General features: G+C 41.4%; 1 long non-coding RNA gene across 2 annotated transcripts; it reads left to right on the top strand.

Annotated features, from left to right (window-relative positions):
* The first annotated feature begins 619 nt into the window (after window positions 1-619).
* LOC111869029 lies at window positions 620-12,137 on the top strand. 2 transcript variants are annotated; one of them, XR_004513503.1, is made up of 7 exons: window positions 620-852; window positions 2,415-2,589; window positions 4,376-4,524; window positions 5,122-5,228; window positions 7,518-7,692; window positions 8,226-8,315; window positions 11,220-12,137. It is a non-coding gene; the product is annotated as an uncharacterized LOC111869029 (long non-coding RNA). The 2 variants fall into 2 exon arrangements; XR_002843599.2 differs by lacking the exon at window positions 7,518-7,692.
* The last annotated feature ends 791 nt before the right edge of the window (window positions 12,138-12,928 follow it).

The following is a 12,928-nucleotide window of genomic DNA, read 5'->3' as shown; positions in this document are numbered from 1 at the left end:
GGGGGTACGGACTGGACGGTCGAGGAATCGAGGTGTGATTCTCGGCGAGAGATATTATCTCTTATTTGTAGCGTTCAGTCTCACATAGTCAATGAATATCCGATATACTTTTCCCAGGATAAAGTTGCCGGAGCCTGAAGCTGAGCTCTCACCTCCAACTACTCCCCATTCTTCTTCATGGCATGATAATTAAGCACGGGCATCGTTTTCTCTTTATAATTTATTTATGTTAATAAAAGCGGAAACGACTAAAACGCTTAATCAAAAAATTATTATTTGATTTAAAATATTGGAAACATTACCACATTAAACGGGCTAGTTTTGTGCTGTGACCCTGGAACTGTGAATTAAATCAATTTCACGCATCGAGTGGCGCTGTCGTCAGGACATAGGAGTGTGGTTATCCGAGACGTAACATAGTATAATGCAGCGACACTCTTTGCAAAGATAACCATAACAGCAGCTTGAGAAAGGTTAACAAAGTTGGCATCACTGTCTGAGGGAGCCGACTTACTTCCGAGCCCTGGAGGTCATTTTTAATTTAGTCATGTAAGCTGAACATAGATGGCAGCAGCGTTTCACCGATGTGTCACGGCGGCCATGTTGCCAACCAATAACATGGGAGTTTCACGAGGCTGACTCCGAGTTAAGTACGAAGCGTGAGGTTACTATAAGTTAATGGTCGAGGAGGATTAACGACAGCGAAATGAATCGAATGGTGTTAGAATATAATAATTAATTTTGTTTTCTACTCAAACTGCAGAAATTACAACCGATTAACTACCTTTCTGTCAGGTGGCCGGCATGTGGTCAGCACCGGGACTGGTTTGTCGTATAGACCCACAGCAACAGGTAATGTAACAGCAATTCACAGGCCCAGTACCACCATACCAATTTCAACAAACCAGCTACAATATCATGCCTTTGGAACAAACAACAATTGACAGAACCCGATCAACAAGCAATAACACAAATAACGCACAAGATGAGCCAGAAATAAGAACAAACTACACTTGGCAAGAGGTAAAGAAGAGAAAAAGATCTAACCAAACCCTAGAAACAACAAGAGAAGGAAATCCCTTTCTCTTTAATACCCAAAACAGATATGAAGAGCTCTCACGGCTCTCAGACCTGAGGATATCCTCAGGTCTGAGAGCCGTGAGAGCTCTTCATATCTGTTTTGGGTATTAAAGAGAAATGGATTTCCTTCCATTGTTGTTTCTGGGATTTGGTTAGATCTTTTTCTCTTCTTTACCTGTTGCCACATGTAGTTTGCTCTTATTTCTGGCTCACCTTGGGTCTTATTTTTGTTATTGCTTGTTAATGGGGGTTCTGTTAATTGTTGTTTGTCCCAAAGGCATGATATTGTAGCTGGTTTGTTGAAATTGGTATGGTGGTATTGGGCCTGGAATTGCTGTTGCTCTTTGACATTGTCAAACAAAAGAACAACTGCCTTTGTATCTCATAGATGTAGCATCTAAAGAAAACAATCAGAGCATATATGATAATAAATGCTTAAGTAATATGAAAATAACAGTTGAAGCCCCAAGAAAGAAAAATGACATAAATGACATTGTATGGTGTACAAGATGTCAGTGCTACAGGCATACAAAAACATATTGCGCAGGACTGTATACTTGTGTTAAATGTGGAGGTGAACACAACACCAACTTTGTGTAAAAAGAATCCAAATACTGTAGGAAATCAACAACATTAACCAGTTTCCTCCTTTAAACCATAATCACCATCCAGTCCCAACTATAGAAAATCCCTATTCCAAAATGCACAAAACCTGCAGTCACCCAACATATCAGAGCAGCTGTCAACCTCCTTAAATGAATTCAAAGCTATGTTCAACCAACTGAGCAATCAAAACAGTATGGTATTTAACATGCTAAGCACTCTTATAAACAAAATTACCCAATAATGGAAAATTTTCTATGAATTTTACTCCAGAATGCCAACGGCTGTCAAACCACAAACTAGAACTGCAAAAGTTTCTACAAATACACAAAATAGATGTTGCATTAATATCAGAGACGCACTTCACTACTAGAACAATGTTTAAAATACCATACATCATCATCAGCAGCAGCAGCAGATGACTTCTCTACTCAAGATACCTACTTAGAACAAATTTACTTATTACTCCATATTATCGAGAGAAGATTGTAAATATGCTATTAATTAAATTAAAAAAAATTGATTAGTGAAAGTTCATTATTGTGTTACTCTTTTATGTCTGGAAGTATATCAGTGCATGTTACCAGGCATACAGGGTGCAGTGTCAAATTATACACCACAGAGTACTGAGATGAATTCTGATTGGCAGATGTGTACGAGTATACTTTATTTGTATGCTGCCTGCTCTTAACAGTCATGGAAACACATCGTTGAGGAAAGTATTGTTTCAGATCCTGCAGATGTTGCTGGTGTTGTGCTGACTGAGGAAGGTGTACACACTAGACCACACACTTGCATCTCATCTACTGTACACCAGCTGCAAGGGTTTTGAATTCAAGTGCCTTGAGTTCAGTGATCATTTCCCTCTTCCCCCAGCGCACCAGCAGTGTGGAGCCCATGTAAGAGGTACAGTTCCATTTCTGTTACATTTCAAGTTCTTAGTTTCTGACATAAATTTTAGGAGTATTCATTTTTTGCACATAAAGTCAGCATCTATAACTTTCCACAGCATACTAACTGTGAGTCTGTTAATTCTTTCGGTCACAGTGATGGCCACTTGTATTGTTTCGAAAGAACTTAACATGGATCCAGACTCCTTCAACTCACAAGAAATTCTTTCCCAAGCCAAATATATTTTGTCCCGCCTAGCATAGACTGGATGACGTTTGTCTTGTTCAGTTAACTTCACAAAAACAATATTTACAGCTTCGTCAACCTTTTGCGCCACCTTAATGAACAAATGAATCACAAAAGCGCTGAAATCACAGTTGCGTTGCAGTTGCCATTTTCCATGGTGTGCCCTTGCCCTAAGGCAGTCGAAGGCAAGAAACATCGTCACTTCCTCGTAGACTGGGATTGTCAGTTCGAATCCCACTCAGTGCACGGTTGTCTGCATTTATTGCATTTGTTCTGTGTTTGTGTTGTTTTGTGTGTAGGTAGTGGCCTTCCAACCAGCTGATCCACTGTCCAAGGAGTCCTGCTGACTGATAAGATTTTTTAATTAATTAAACCAAATTTCATAAAAGTGTGGCGTATGTAGTGTCAGTATTAAGTTTCCAAATTTTTTAACATAAGATTTTGCAGTAAGTGGGCAATTATTATGGTACATAGGAGCATGTTTAGGTTTATCATATATGTTCCTGTAGTTTGAAGCTGGCCATATGTAGAGTATTTGTGTGTGTGGCCAGTTTCCATCCTCAGGTTACAGGATAAGGTAAGGAATCCTACCCAGTTGGGCCCCCAGGCCACAGTTTAGTTATCCTGCCAGTACCAAGGAAACAGAATGAGTTTATTGAACAGCATGGTTTCAAGAAACTGGGAGTGCAGACAGCATTCAAAATACCTAGTGAAAAGGCGTCTGAATAACAAACCTGATTATAATTAATGATTATGTAAGCACTGTATAATTATTACTATTTGTCACTTGTGGAGAGGCGCCTGTGAAGAGACTGTCATCACAACTGATGTCAGAGTGAGACAAACATATAACAGATTCCCCGCTTTCTCTATATGTTCTGTGAAGACATCCTGTATGAAAAGTATGTAACATGTGAGATGAACTGTACTGTTTGGAGACTGAATATTTTTGCGTCAGTAGCCATGTGTGTATTCTAGAGGCCTCAGACACATCTCATCCCAGAGATGTGCTCTCTTGATGGAGGAGGAATTTCTTAGATTTGTTGAGTCTTAGAATAGTTCCTCAAATTAGACCCAACCACTTCCTTTTCGTTTTTCATTATTCACTGATAATCCGTTGTTGGGTGAGTGCTGTAGGGTCACCATAGCTGAGGATAGGGTGCAAAATATATCAGCAGAACTAGGCAATGGGCATGAAGCTGGCCAGGGCAGAAGGACACACACACACACATGTGTCACTGCTGGTCTTCTTCTGTGTTTGGGTTTAGTACTGTGTTGAAATGGTAAAGAGTACTGGCATTTTGGAGGGCTTTGCTGCCATAAGGTATCATTGAAACAGATGAAATGTCAGAAGCAAACATTGGTGAGGAGTGTATGAGTTCAGTCTGAGAACAGCAAGTTTGTGCATCACTAAGGGTTTAGTGCCTCTTGCAGTACCAAACTCAGTGTCAAGGGATCATCTTGACGTAGCAAACTCATGGTTTGGTTAACGCACTTCACGGTGCGCTCAGATTTAGAATTTATATGGCTTTATCTGTGCTCTTTATGTTTGCAGACATGGAGTGTTGGTATCAGTGAAGGGTAGCTGTTCCTAGCAGTGAAGGATGCCGAGTTCCTGAGTGAGCGGGAGCCACACAGCATCTTCCTCTCCATGGATCCACATAGGAGGCATAAGACAATAGTGACCACAGGGAAGACCAAGGCGTGGGTGGATGGACAGTATTAAAATGGATCTTAGAGAGATAGGATGGGATGGTATGGATTGGATAGATCTGGCTCAGGATAGGGACTAGTGGAGGGCTCTTGTGAACACCGTGATGAACCTTCGGGTTCCATAAAATCCTGGGAAATTCTTGAGTAGCTGCAGAATTGGCGGCTCCTCAAGAAGGGCTCGGCTCCATGAGTAAGTAAGTAAGGTTTGTCAACGTATCACCTGATGATGGCTTCATGAGCCGAAACATGTTTCGACTTTATACGACCAATCAACTCAGTTATGTCCAGCGACGTTTACTGTTCTGACATGGTGCTGTACCCAGACTCAGGATAGTCTTTCCCCACTGCCAGATGTCCATGATGAGTCAGATGACACCAACAATTTTCTGCAGCCCCTGTTATTGTATAGAACCTACCAGGGGTCTGTGCCCTGAAGGTTAGTACCTTTGTAGTGCTAAAGTGGATGTGAGAGTAAGACGTCTTGAATCAGGAGGGTGCTTCAAAGAAATCAGAAATATTGACCAGTCATAATGTGTGTTGAGATGACAGTGAATCTCTGTATATATAATTGTTACTGTATGCCAACAGTCCTGGTGTGAGGTCAGTGGAGAGAAGCTGTTCCTAGTCAGCAAGTTCCATGCCTTGCCTTCACCTCTTGAACTGCTCGCCATCTGCAAGCGCCTGCTGTGCTAAAGGTTTGTGTCATATCAGATAGACAGCTCTATCTCTCTTGTCAGAATGTTAGGAAACCTTATAGAGGTGGTAAATTAATTCATACAGCGTTGCTTGTGGCAAGCAGTAGCACTTTGTGCAGGGGGCTTAATGTCATTAGTAAAACAGTTCTGAAGTGAACCAAATAATGGAGTGCTGAAGCAGATAGAGTCTGGGTTAACTCACCAAAACCAGATATTCAGGAATCCGGGTAAACATGTTGCTGCCATTCTGTAGAGCTGGGTGGGGCTTGAAGGTTGCTTGCATTTTATTTATTTTTTATGAATCCATTTTATAGAAATTTATTGACTCTGCAGTTATTTAATTTGGATCCACCTCATGGTGATGTATCGATCCAAACACGTAGTCATTCAGTATGAGCCTGATAAATTAATCATGACACTGTTGTCTGCTTAAATTTTATTGTCAAGTGATGCTGTGTCTACGCACCCCATTTTACGGTGATAACTGTAACAGAATAGGATTCAGAGTATAAATTTGTAATTGCACTAGTATGGAAAATTCCCATTCTCGATATTCTTTTTCAAATGTTCTCTTTTCTGGACTGAAAAATCTGTTTTCACATGTGCCTAGTATGGGAACAAGGATGGACTTGTGTCATCACTAGGATGATACTAGATGCTAGTTTAAAGATATTTCCAATGTTCATATGTGGGGCAGACATTCAGACATGAGTCCTGTCTTCTGTGAGGTTGCCTATGCAGGACACAGTGTACTCTGCTCACATTCAAGCAAGTGTGAACGCGAGCTTGATTGCTTAGCAATGACGAGTAAACAGCGGTTGCTAGGCAGTGACGCTTGCGTTGTCACACTTGCTTGAATGTGGGCAGTTCCCATAAGTGAATTGAAATGGGTATGACAGGAAGTGGTTGTTACCCAATTTCATATACTACCCCTGCCTGGCATTTACCTGGTGAAGGGGTCTGAGGAAGACCACAGAAACTCAGTCAGAGTAGCCACCATCCTCCGTCTTTTGAGTTCATCAGTACCCGGAGGTGCAGATGTGATGATTCCTATAGAGTAAAATATTTGTTTAAAGTTTCCCTGCGGAGCAGTAGATTTGAACAGTAAGCTGAAGATGGTCTCACATGCATGTAACTTAACATTGATATGAGGAAAATTCATAAATGAAGGAGCATTAAGTGGTGCTGTCCTCACAAGGAAAGTGGTGGTTCATGTTGCTTGTAGGGTGTATGGGTACAGCACTCTCTTGGAATGGCAGATTACTGGCTGAGATTGGGGAGGAACTTGTAACCATTACACAGAACGTTCTCCCTCGCTGCAGAGCATCCATCAGAAAGGCCTTCTGTTCAGATTGAGGGCAGAAGAACACATTTCCCCTTGTCAAATGTGGTAACGTACCTCTCAGGAGTATTATTGTGAGTACTCAAGACACACATGAAGAATGCCACAGCATGCTCCTAAACCCTATTGCATGTAACAGCAGAGCTGTTACCGCTGCATGGGAACATGGGCTGAATCATCCAAGTGGCCATCATACAGATGATAATACGTGCTAATGTGTTTTGAAGATGGGAGAAGTGTCTCCATGTCACATCAGCAGCACATTTGAATGCAGTTCACCCATGGACTGAACAGACATCAGCCAATGAAGATGGTGTAACAGCAGTAGTGGAATGGTAGATGAGGCGATATCACATAATAATTGGGACCGTCCTAACTGAGGGTCCTCAGAGTACTTCATGATGATCAGTTGCATCTGTGCCACTAATTACAGAGAGCTATTCTGTGTTCAGAGAGAGTCACCCACTAGGAACGCAATCCTGCAAATAGCTACAACACCAGCACACCACAGACGAGCTCACTTCATGTAACATTCTGTGGACAGATGCAGCAAGTTTGTTCAGCTTCTGCCTCAGGCATGGGATAATTGTTAGGAACATTGTTGTGGTGCCCCATCTACCTGAAGCTGTCAGGCAGAGGTCATAATTTTAGCACTGGCCAAGATGACCTTGGTTGCGGGATCCTGTAATTGCAAGACTTGAAGCAGCTGTAACAGTGGTCTATGGCAGCATGTTAATGTATACTGGAGAGGATGCCCTGCCAGGACTTCTTGGAACACCTTTTGTGACTACTGAGCAGCCCATGGATTGCTCATTTGATAGCTTGTGCCACTTGACAGTGAAGCATACTAAATCTCACAGGACACACATACAGTATATTTGACGTTCTTCGTTTTGTTTCACCCTGTTCAGATTTACAACTTATAAAGCCCTCTGTAACTGTTACAGTATATTGGCCGTTGAGGAGATGTATCAGTGAAGAAAATCTGTGTCAAGTTTGTGGGTGAGCAAGGATTGTGCAGCGTCTGCCTCTTCAGTTGTGCACCATCTATGAGGAGCCTCCTGTACCATAGATGTCATTGTACATTCGCTCTTCTAGGCCAGCATTTTTGGATCTTGTTTGGTAGATACAGTGAAATGTGATTTCTACAGTGCATTATAAACTTCGTAAATTTTATATCTCATATAACTTGGCCCCCAGTTCAGTACTGTGAGGGAGTAGGCAGGGCATGGAGTACCTCAGAACCCGTACTCTAGGCAGCTGGATATGTGTAACAGAACCTCGTATACAGGGGGTGAAGGGAGGGGAGGCTTTCGGGTAGTTAGTATAGCAGCATGTGTTTGGTCTCGTCTACAGGGTCATGACACAAGATTAGTGAATGGCTTGCTTTGTCTCATGGTATGAAACAAGATTCTCATTTGAATATTATTATTTGAAAATTACGGCTGTACTCCTGCTCTTAGGTTATAACTCGTGTTAGGGGGATCCATAAGTAGGCTTGGTTGGTGACCTTCATTAGCACAGGCCATCAGCCAGTCAGGAAATAACAGCGCTTCCTGCGGTTCGATCCTTGCCACTAACAATAGAAAAATGAAAGTTATTGTGCTGTATTGCATGTACATCCCAATAATTTGTTGTATCATTTTGCATTTCAGGCCAGATCGTAATCCGTGCTGGGCGTGTGTGTGCATGGAGCTTCAGAGATGGTGCAGCCTCTTGATGCAAGAATTCCACAACAGGAGGAGGTAAACCAAGTTAACTTCTCTTCCATGTTGTGTTACATGGCTTTCCACTGCGGCGGCCCGGGTTCGATCCTAAGTCTGGTCAAGTGGGATTTTTGGTGGACAGAGTGGTGCTGGGGCAGGTTTTCTCTGAGTACTTCAGTTTCCCCTGCCAATCTTCATTCCACCAGTTGTTCCACAATCACCCTCACCTATCACTGGGGCTGATACAATAGGCCAGAAGTGGCCGCAGTACAAGGGACTTAGTCCCACCCCACTAGCAATAAAAAAATACATTACTTTATGATCACATCTTCATTCATTTTACAGAGTTTCATTGACATTCAGGCATCGGTGTTAAGTAGCAACCAGGAAATGCTTGGAAATATAATGAATGACGTGAAAGATTAGTGTTCTCTTTTAAAAGCCAGGGGACTAGGATTCATGGCAGGAGAACACTGACACACGTGTGCATGCACACTTTTCCTGTGGTATTATAGTCATGAGTTGACCATAAAATAATATATCTTAATATAGTATAGTTTAGTACAAAGCAATGTGGTACACCACAGTACAGTTTGCTGTAGTTTATTGTACATTAGTAGAGTATAATATACTAGCTTAACACCTGCAGATTTCAAGCATCTGCAGTTTACCTTTTGTATCCAGCTTTGGAAACCATAGTATTTGGCTTTAGTTTGTGCACATGCTAGAAAAGTGTATGGCTTCCACACGAGATCAGCATTTACTGGAGGTCACAGGGTGATGGCATTTGAAAGCTGCCTGTTATCCATCTTTTGTATTATGAGTGCTATGTATCTGTCTCTTGTGTAAGGCTGACAACCTCAACGCCATCAGTGAGCCGATTTTATAGAAAATGTGGAAGCCTCAATGCCCCACAACCCTATTGGCCTGCTCGGCCTGTTACAGGGATAGCTTGAGCTTATTATGCATCTGTCTCTTGCTTTTTATATTCAGTGTCCAATTTACATGTGTATTGTGGTTAGTGAAGGGGAGGCACTTTAGTTAGGTTGGAAGAGTGAGCAGCTGCCGCAGTTCCTTCAATCCTGAGTGTCCTGCAAGCCCTTAATCTTGCTGATTGTGGTGTATTTTAGAAATGTAAGCCCTGCAGTTGGTGAGATTGCTCTACTAATATTTAATTTATTTGAATATAGTACAGAGTAGCACAGCACAATAGTGTGTTATAAAATTTGACATGTCACAGTATAATGTGGAACATTTTATTATATTGTCTAGCTGACTGCATGTTTAGTGTATTATAGTTCAGTATAGCGTATCATCATCATAGTCACCAATTTACTGTCCTGGTCTCCTTCACTGTTCCTTCCTATACTTACATTTGTTTTAACCTTTGTCCCTTCTGCTACAACCTTTTCTGACCCTTTGCATTTACCTTTTTCAACTTGAGTTTTCCAAAGCCTTTCCTATTTCTGTACTACTACTATGTTTCTGAAAATTTCTACTTCACTTTGTATTTTCTGTCTCTCACATTACAATCCTCTATACTCCTGAACTTCACAGCTCCTCTGTTACCTTCTTTCCTAAATGCTGTCTTCCTGACTTTCCTGAACTGTTTTCAAATCTACTATTTCCTCTTCTGACCCCTTATAATTTCCTTTCTTATGAGTATCATTCCTGAACTCCCCCATTCCACCACTTTCTGTCATCATAGCTCTCATTTCTCATAATGTCTCACTTCTCCTTTCTGCTGTCCTTCCATATTGCCTTTTGCTGAATCTCCTTCTTTTCACCAGTTCCTTTGAAGACCCCATCAGTTTCCTTTCTTTCCATTCCCTACCCTTTTTGGATCCTTCATCCTCCCACTTTTGGCTTCTCCATGCATAATTTTCCTGAACAATTTTTCTTTGCTTCTTCCCTTCTGGACACATGTCTGTTTCCAGCACTTCCTCTCCGGACCCCACCCATTAGAGGAAAAGAAGGGAATTGAGGTGAAGCAGAGTTGCAGAAGAGAATGGAGGGGAGTCTGAAGGTTGAGAGGTTCACAAAATTTGAGTAGAGTAGGAGAAAGGGGAGGTTAGGGAATGATGAGAGCAGAAGGGGTTTGGAAACATTAACATTGGATGGGAATTGCTAAATTGATGTAAATGAAAGAAGGAAAATGTGAACTGCAGAGATGGATGCACATGTGCAGAAATGTGGTAATTGTACAGTGCTCTACGAATTCTGTAATGCCATTTTAAAGTGTTTAGTGTTCAGGTTAAATGTTTGTTTATATCCTCAGTTCTTCAGCTGTAGTCTTACAAGCCTTTTGATTGTAGATGAAGACTACAGTAGATGACTCAAATGACACACGCACTCAGTACCAATCTATCTGATGTGGTTGTGGCTGGACAGACAGGTCTCAGAGAAGATATTGTCACTTGCGTGTGATATTAGCACTCACAGTTGTTCTTAATTATAAGTAGATTGACAAGACATGATCGCAAAAAATGCAGGCAGTGAGCAGTCAACCAACTGCAAAATGGACATATATTTGGCAGTTAGTGGAATGGCGCATTTACATTATTCTGATGCAGAGAGAAATGGAAGTGTAATTTTTTTGTTGTTGGAAGAAGTCCGAAATCCATCAGACCTAACAGAGAATACCCAAAGTTATGAAATTTACATCTTTACCCTTGTCACTGGATCCATGCGTCCACGCTCCCATATGCCTTCATGGTGTAGTGCTTAATCAGTTAAGCACAGGGACTACTTTACCTTACCCTACCTTTATCCTTGTCTGTATGATTGGTAGCCATGGCTGCTGAAGCAATGTGCGAGTATTGCAGTAGGATTTGTTGTGTATGTGATTCAAATCCTGATTCCCAGTTTATTATTGCTTTTATTGGTTTTGTTACATAAGAATACTTCAATTTCATAATTTGAGTGTTACTCCCTTTCTTACAGATATAAATACTATACGTTGTGATACTGATGAAAAAAGCAACAATATCCCATGCACGGAATGGATACTTCTGCTTGGGTGAGGTAGAAACTTCCGTGCAGCAGGTCATTTGGCCCATTAGGCCATTTATTCAGCTTGATGCAGGAGCTGAATGTGAAAACAAATCCTATGATGATGGAAACTAATGATTGTACATGCCTGCATTACATGCAGTTTAGAAAATGTTAGGACGTAGTTCAGTAATGAAGCATTTCCATACAGGTGGGCTGGTAATTTTTAGTTTATTCAATTGCTAAGATGAGTGTGTATGATGAACTGGGAGAGAAGTGGAGGTAAACATTCACAGCACTTGATTGGCAGGACTGAAAAAATCATGAAAACTGCCTGTCAGGATTGGCTGGTTAGGAAGCAAATGTCACTCCTTGAAAAAACCTCTTATGTAAACATCTTATATACTTCTTTATGGTTCTGCTGACATTTAAAACTGATGATATTTTGGGTGGGTATGTTTATTTTGCTGTACTATTGAGTTTGAGTTAAGGCCTTATGCTTTTGTCTGATTCTCCAACCATCTGTAGTTTCCCACTCCAGTGAATTAGCTCCCATGCCACTGGGGGTACTGGGTATCATCTGCGCTGTGCAGTCACCCTTGTGTCTGAGACAGGCCTAATGTCTCAACTGTTCTCACCAATAAATACTGTCACATGTCCAGGGTTTGCATGACTAATAAGATGGGTTTTGGATTTGATGATCAAATTTATTGGACCTTTATACTGGTATAACTGGTTACAACAGTTCACAAATACTGATGCACTGTCATCATCTTCCAGCTGGACACTTCATGGGAACTATTCTGACTTCCAACTGAAATGTCAATTCAAGTGAAAGTCAAAGTCACATTGCAGCTGACGGTAAGTCAGTCAGTAAGTCTTGGTGTCGAGCCCAATCTGGGGCTCATGACCAGATATTTATTACTGTTTGACATTTACAGTCTTGTTTTTGAGGGGTGCCTTCTCTGACAAGATGATGAGTCTCTTTTATATATGTTGCTGACCCTTGCCAGCACAGTCTTTCTTGGGTCCGAGTCCCTTGAGACTCACGACTATATTTTACTGTCTCAGATTTGAGACTTCCCTTTTCGTTGCCTCCTACAACTCGCAGGGTCACGGTGGAGGTATTCAACCCTGCCTCCACATGGGTGGTCAGCTCCTCTGAAATGTCAGTTATTGTTGGATTCTTGTTATATAGCCTCGGTTTGGACCACAGCACAGATGTGAATCCACATAAAAAACACCTCCTGCAACACCGGTTCTGTTGTTGATAGCATATTTGTTGTGGCCTTGTTTGCTGAGTCTTTCCCTAGCATGTCAGTATTTTCGTCCCTTACAAATCAAGCTGCATTGTAATTTNTGGGGGGGGGGGGAAGGGGGGAAGTTGGCCTCTGTTGCTTGATTCTTGAATTCATTAACACCTAACATTTTCCAGCTGCACAGATATAACATCAGCATGATTATGGATGGCGAATTTAAAGGTATGTATATGCAAGGAAGTAAGTATAGTGTGATTTAAGGTACTCTTACAGCATTTGTCTGGAGAGAACCATGGAATACTACAGTAATAATAGTCAGTATGGGTGCTCTCCATGCTGAATTCAAACCTGAGACCACCCAAATAAGAAGCAGGAATGCTGATCACTTAACAGTAATATTCA

This window comes from Cryptotermes secundus, unplaced genomic scaffold, assembly GCF_002891405.2.
Source record: "Cryptotermes secundus unplaced genomic scaffold, Csec_1.0 scaffold70, whole genome shotgun sequence".
NCBI lineage: Eukaryota > Metazoa > Arthropoda > Insecta > Blattodea > Kalotermitidae > Cryptotermes > Cryptotermes secundus.
This window is presented reverse-complemented; position numbering and strand designations above follow the sequence as displayed.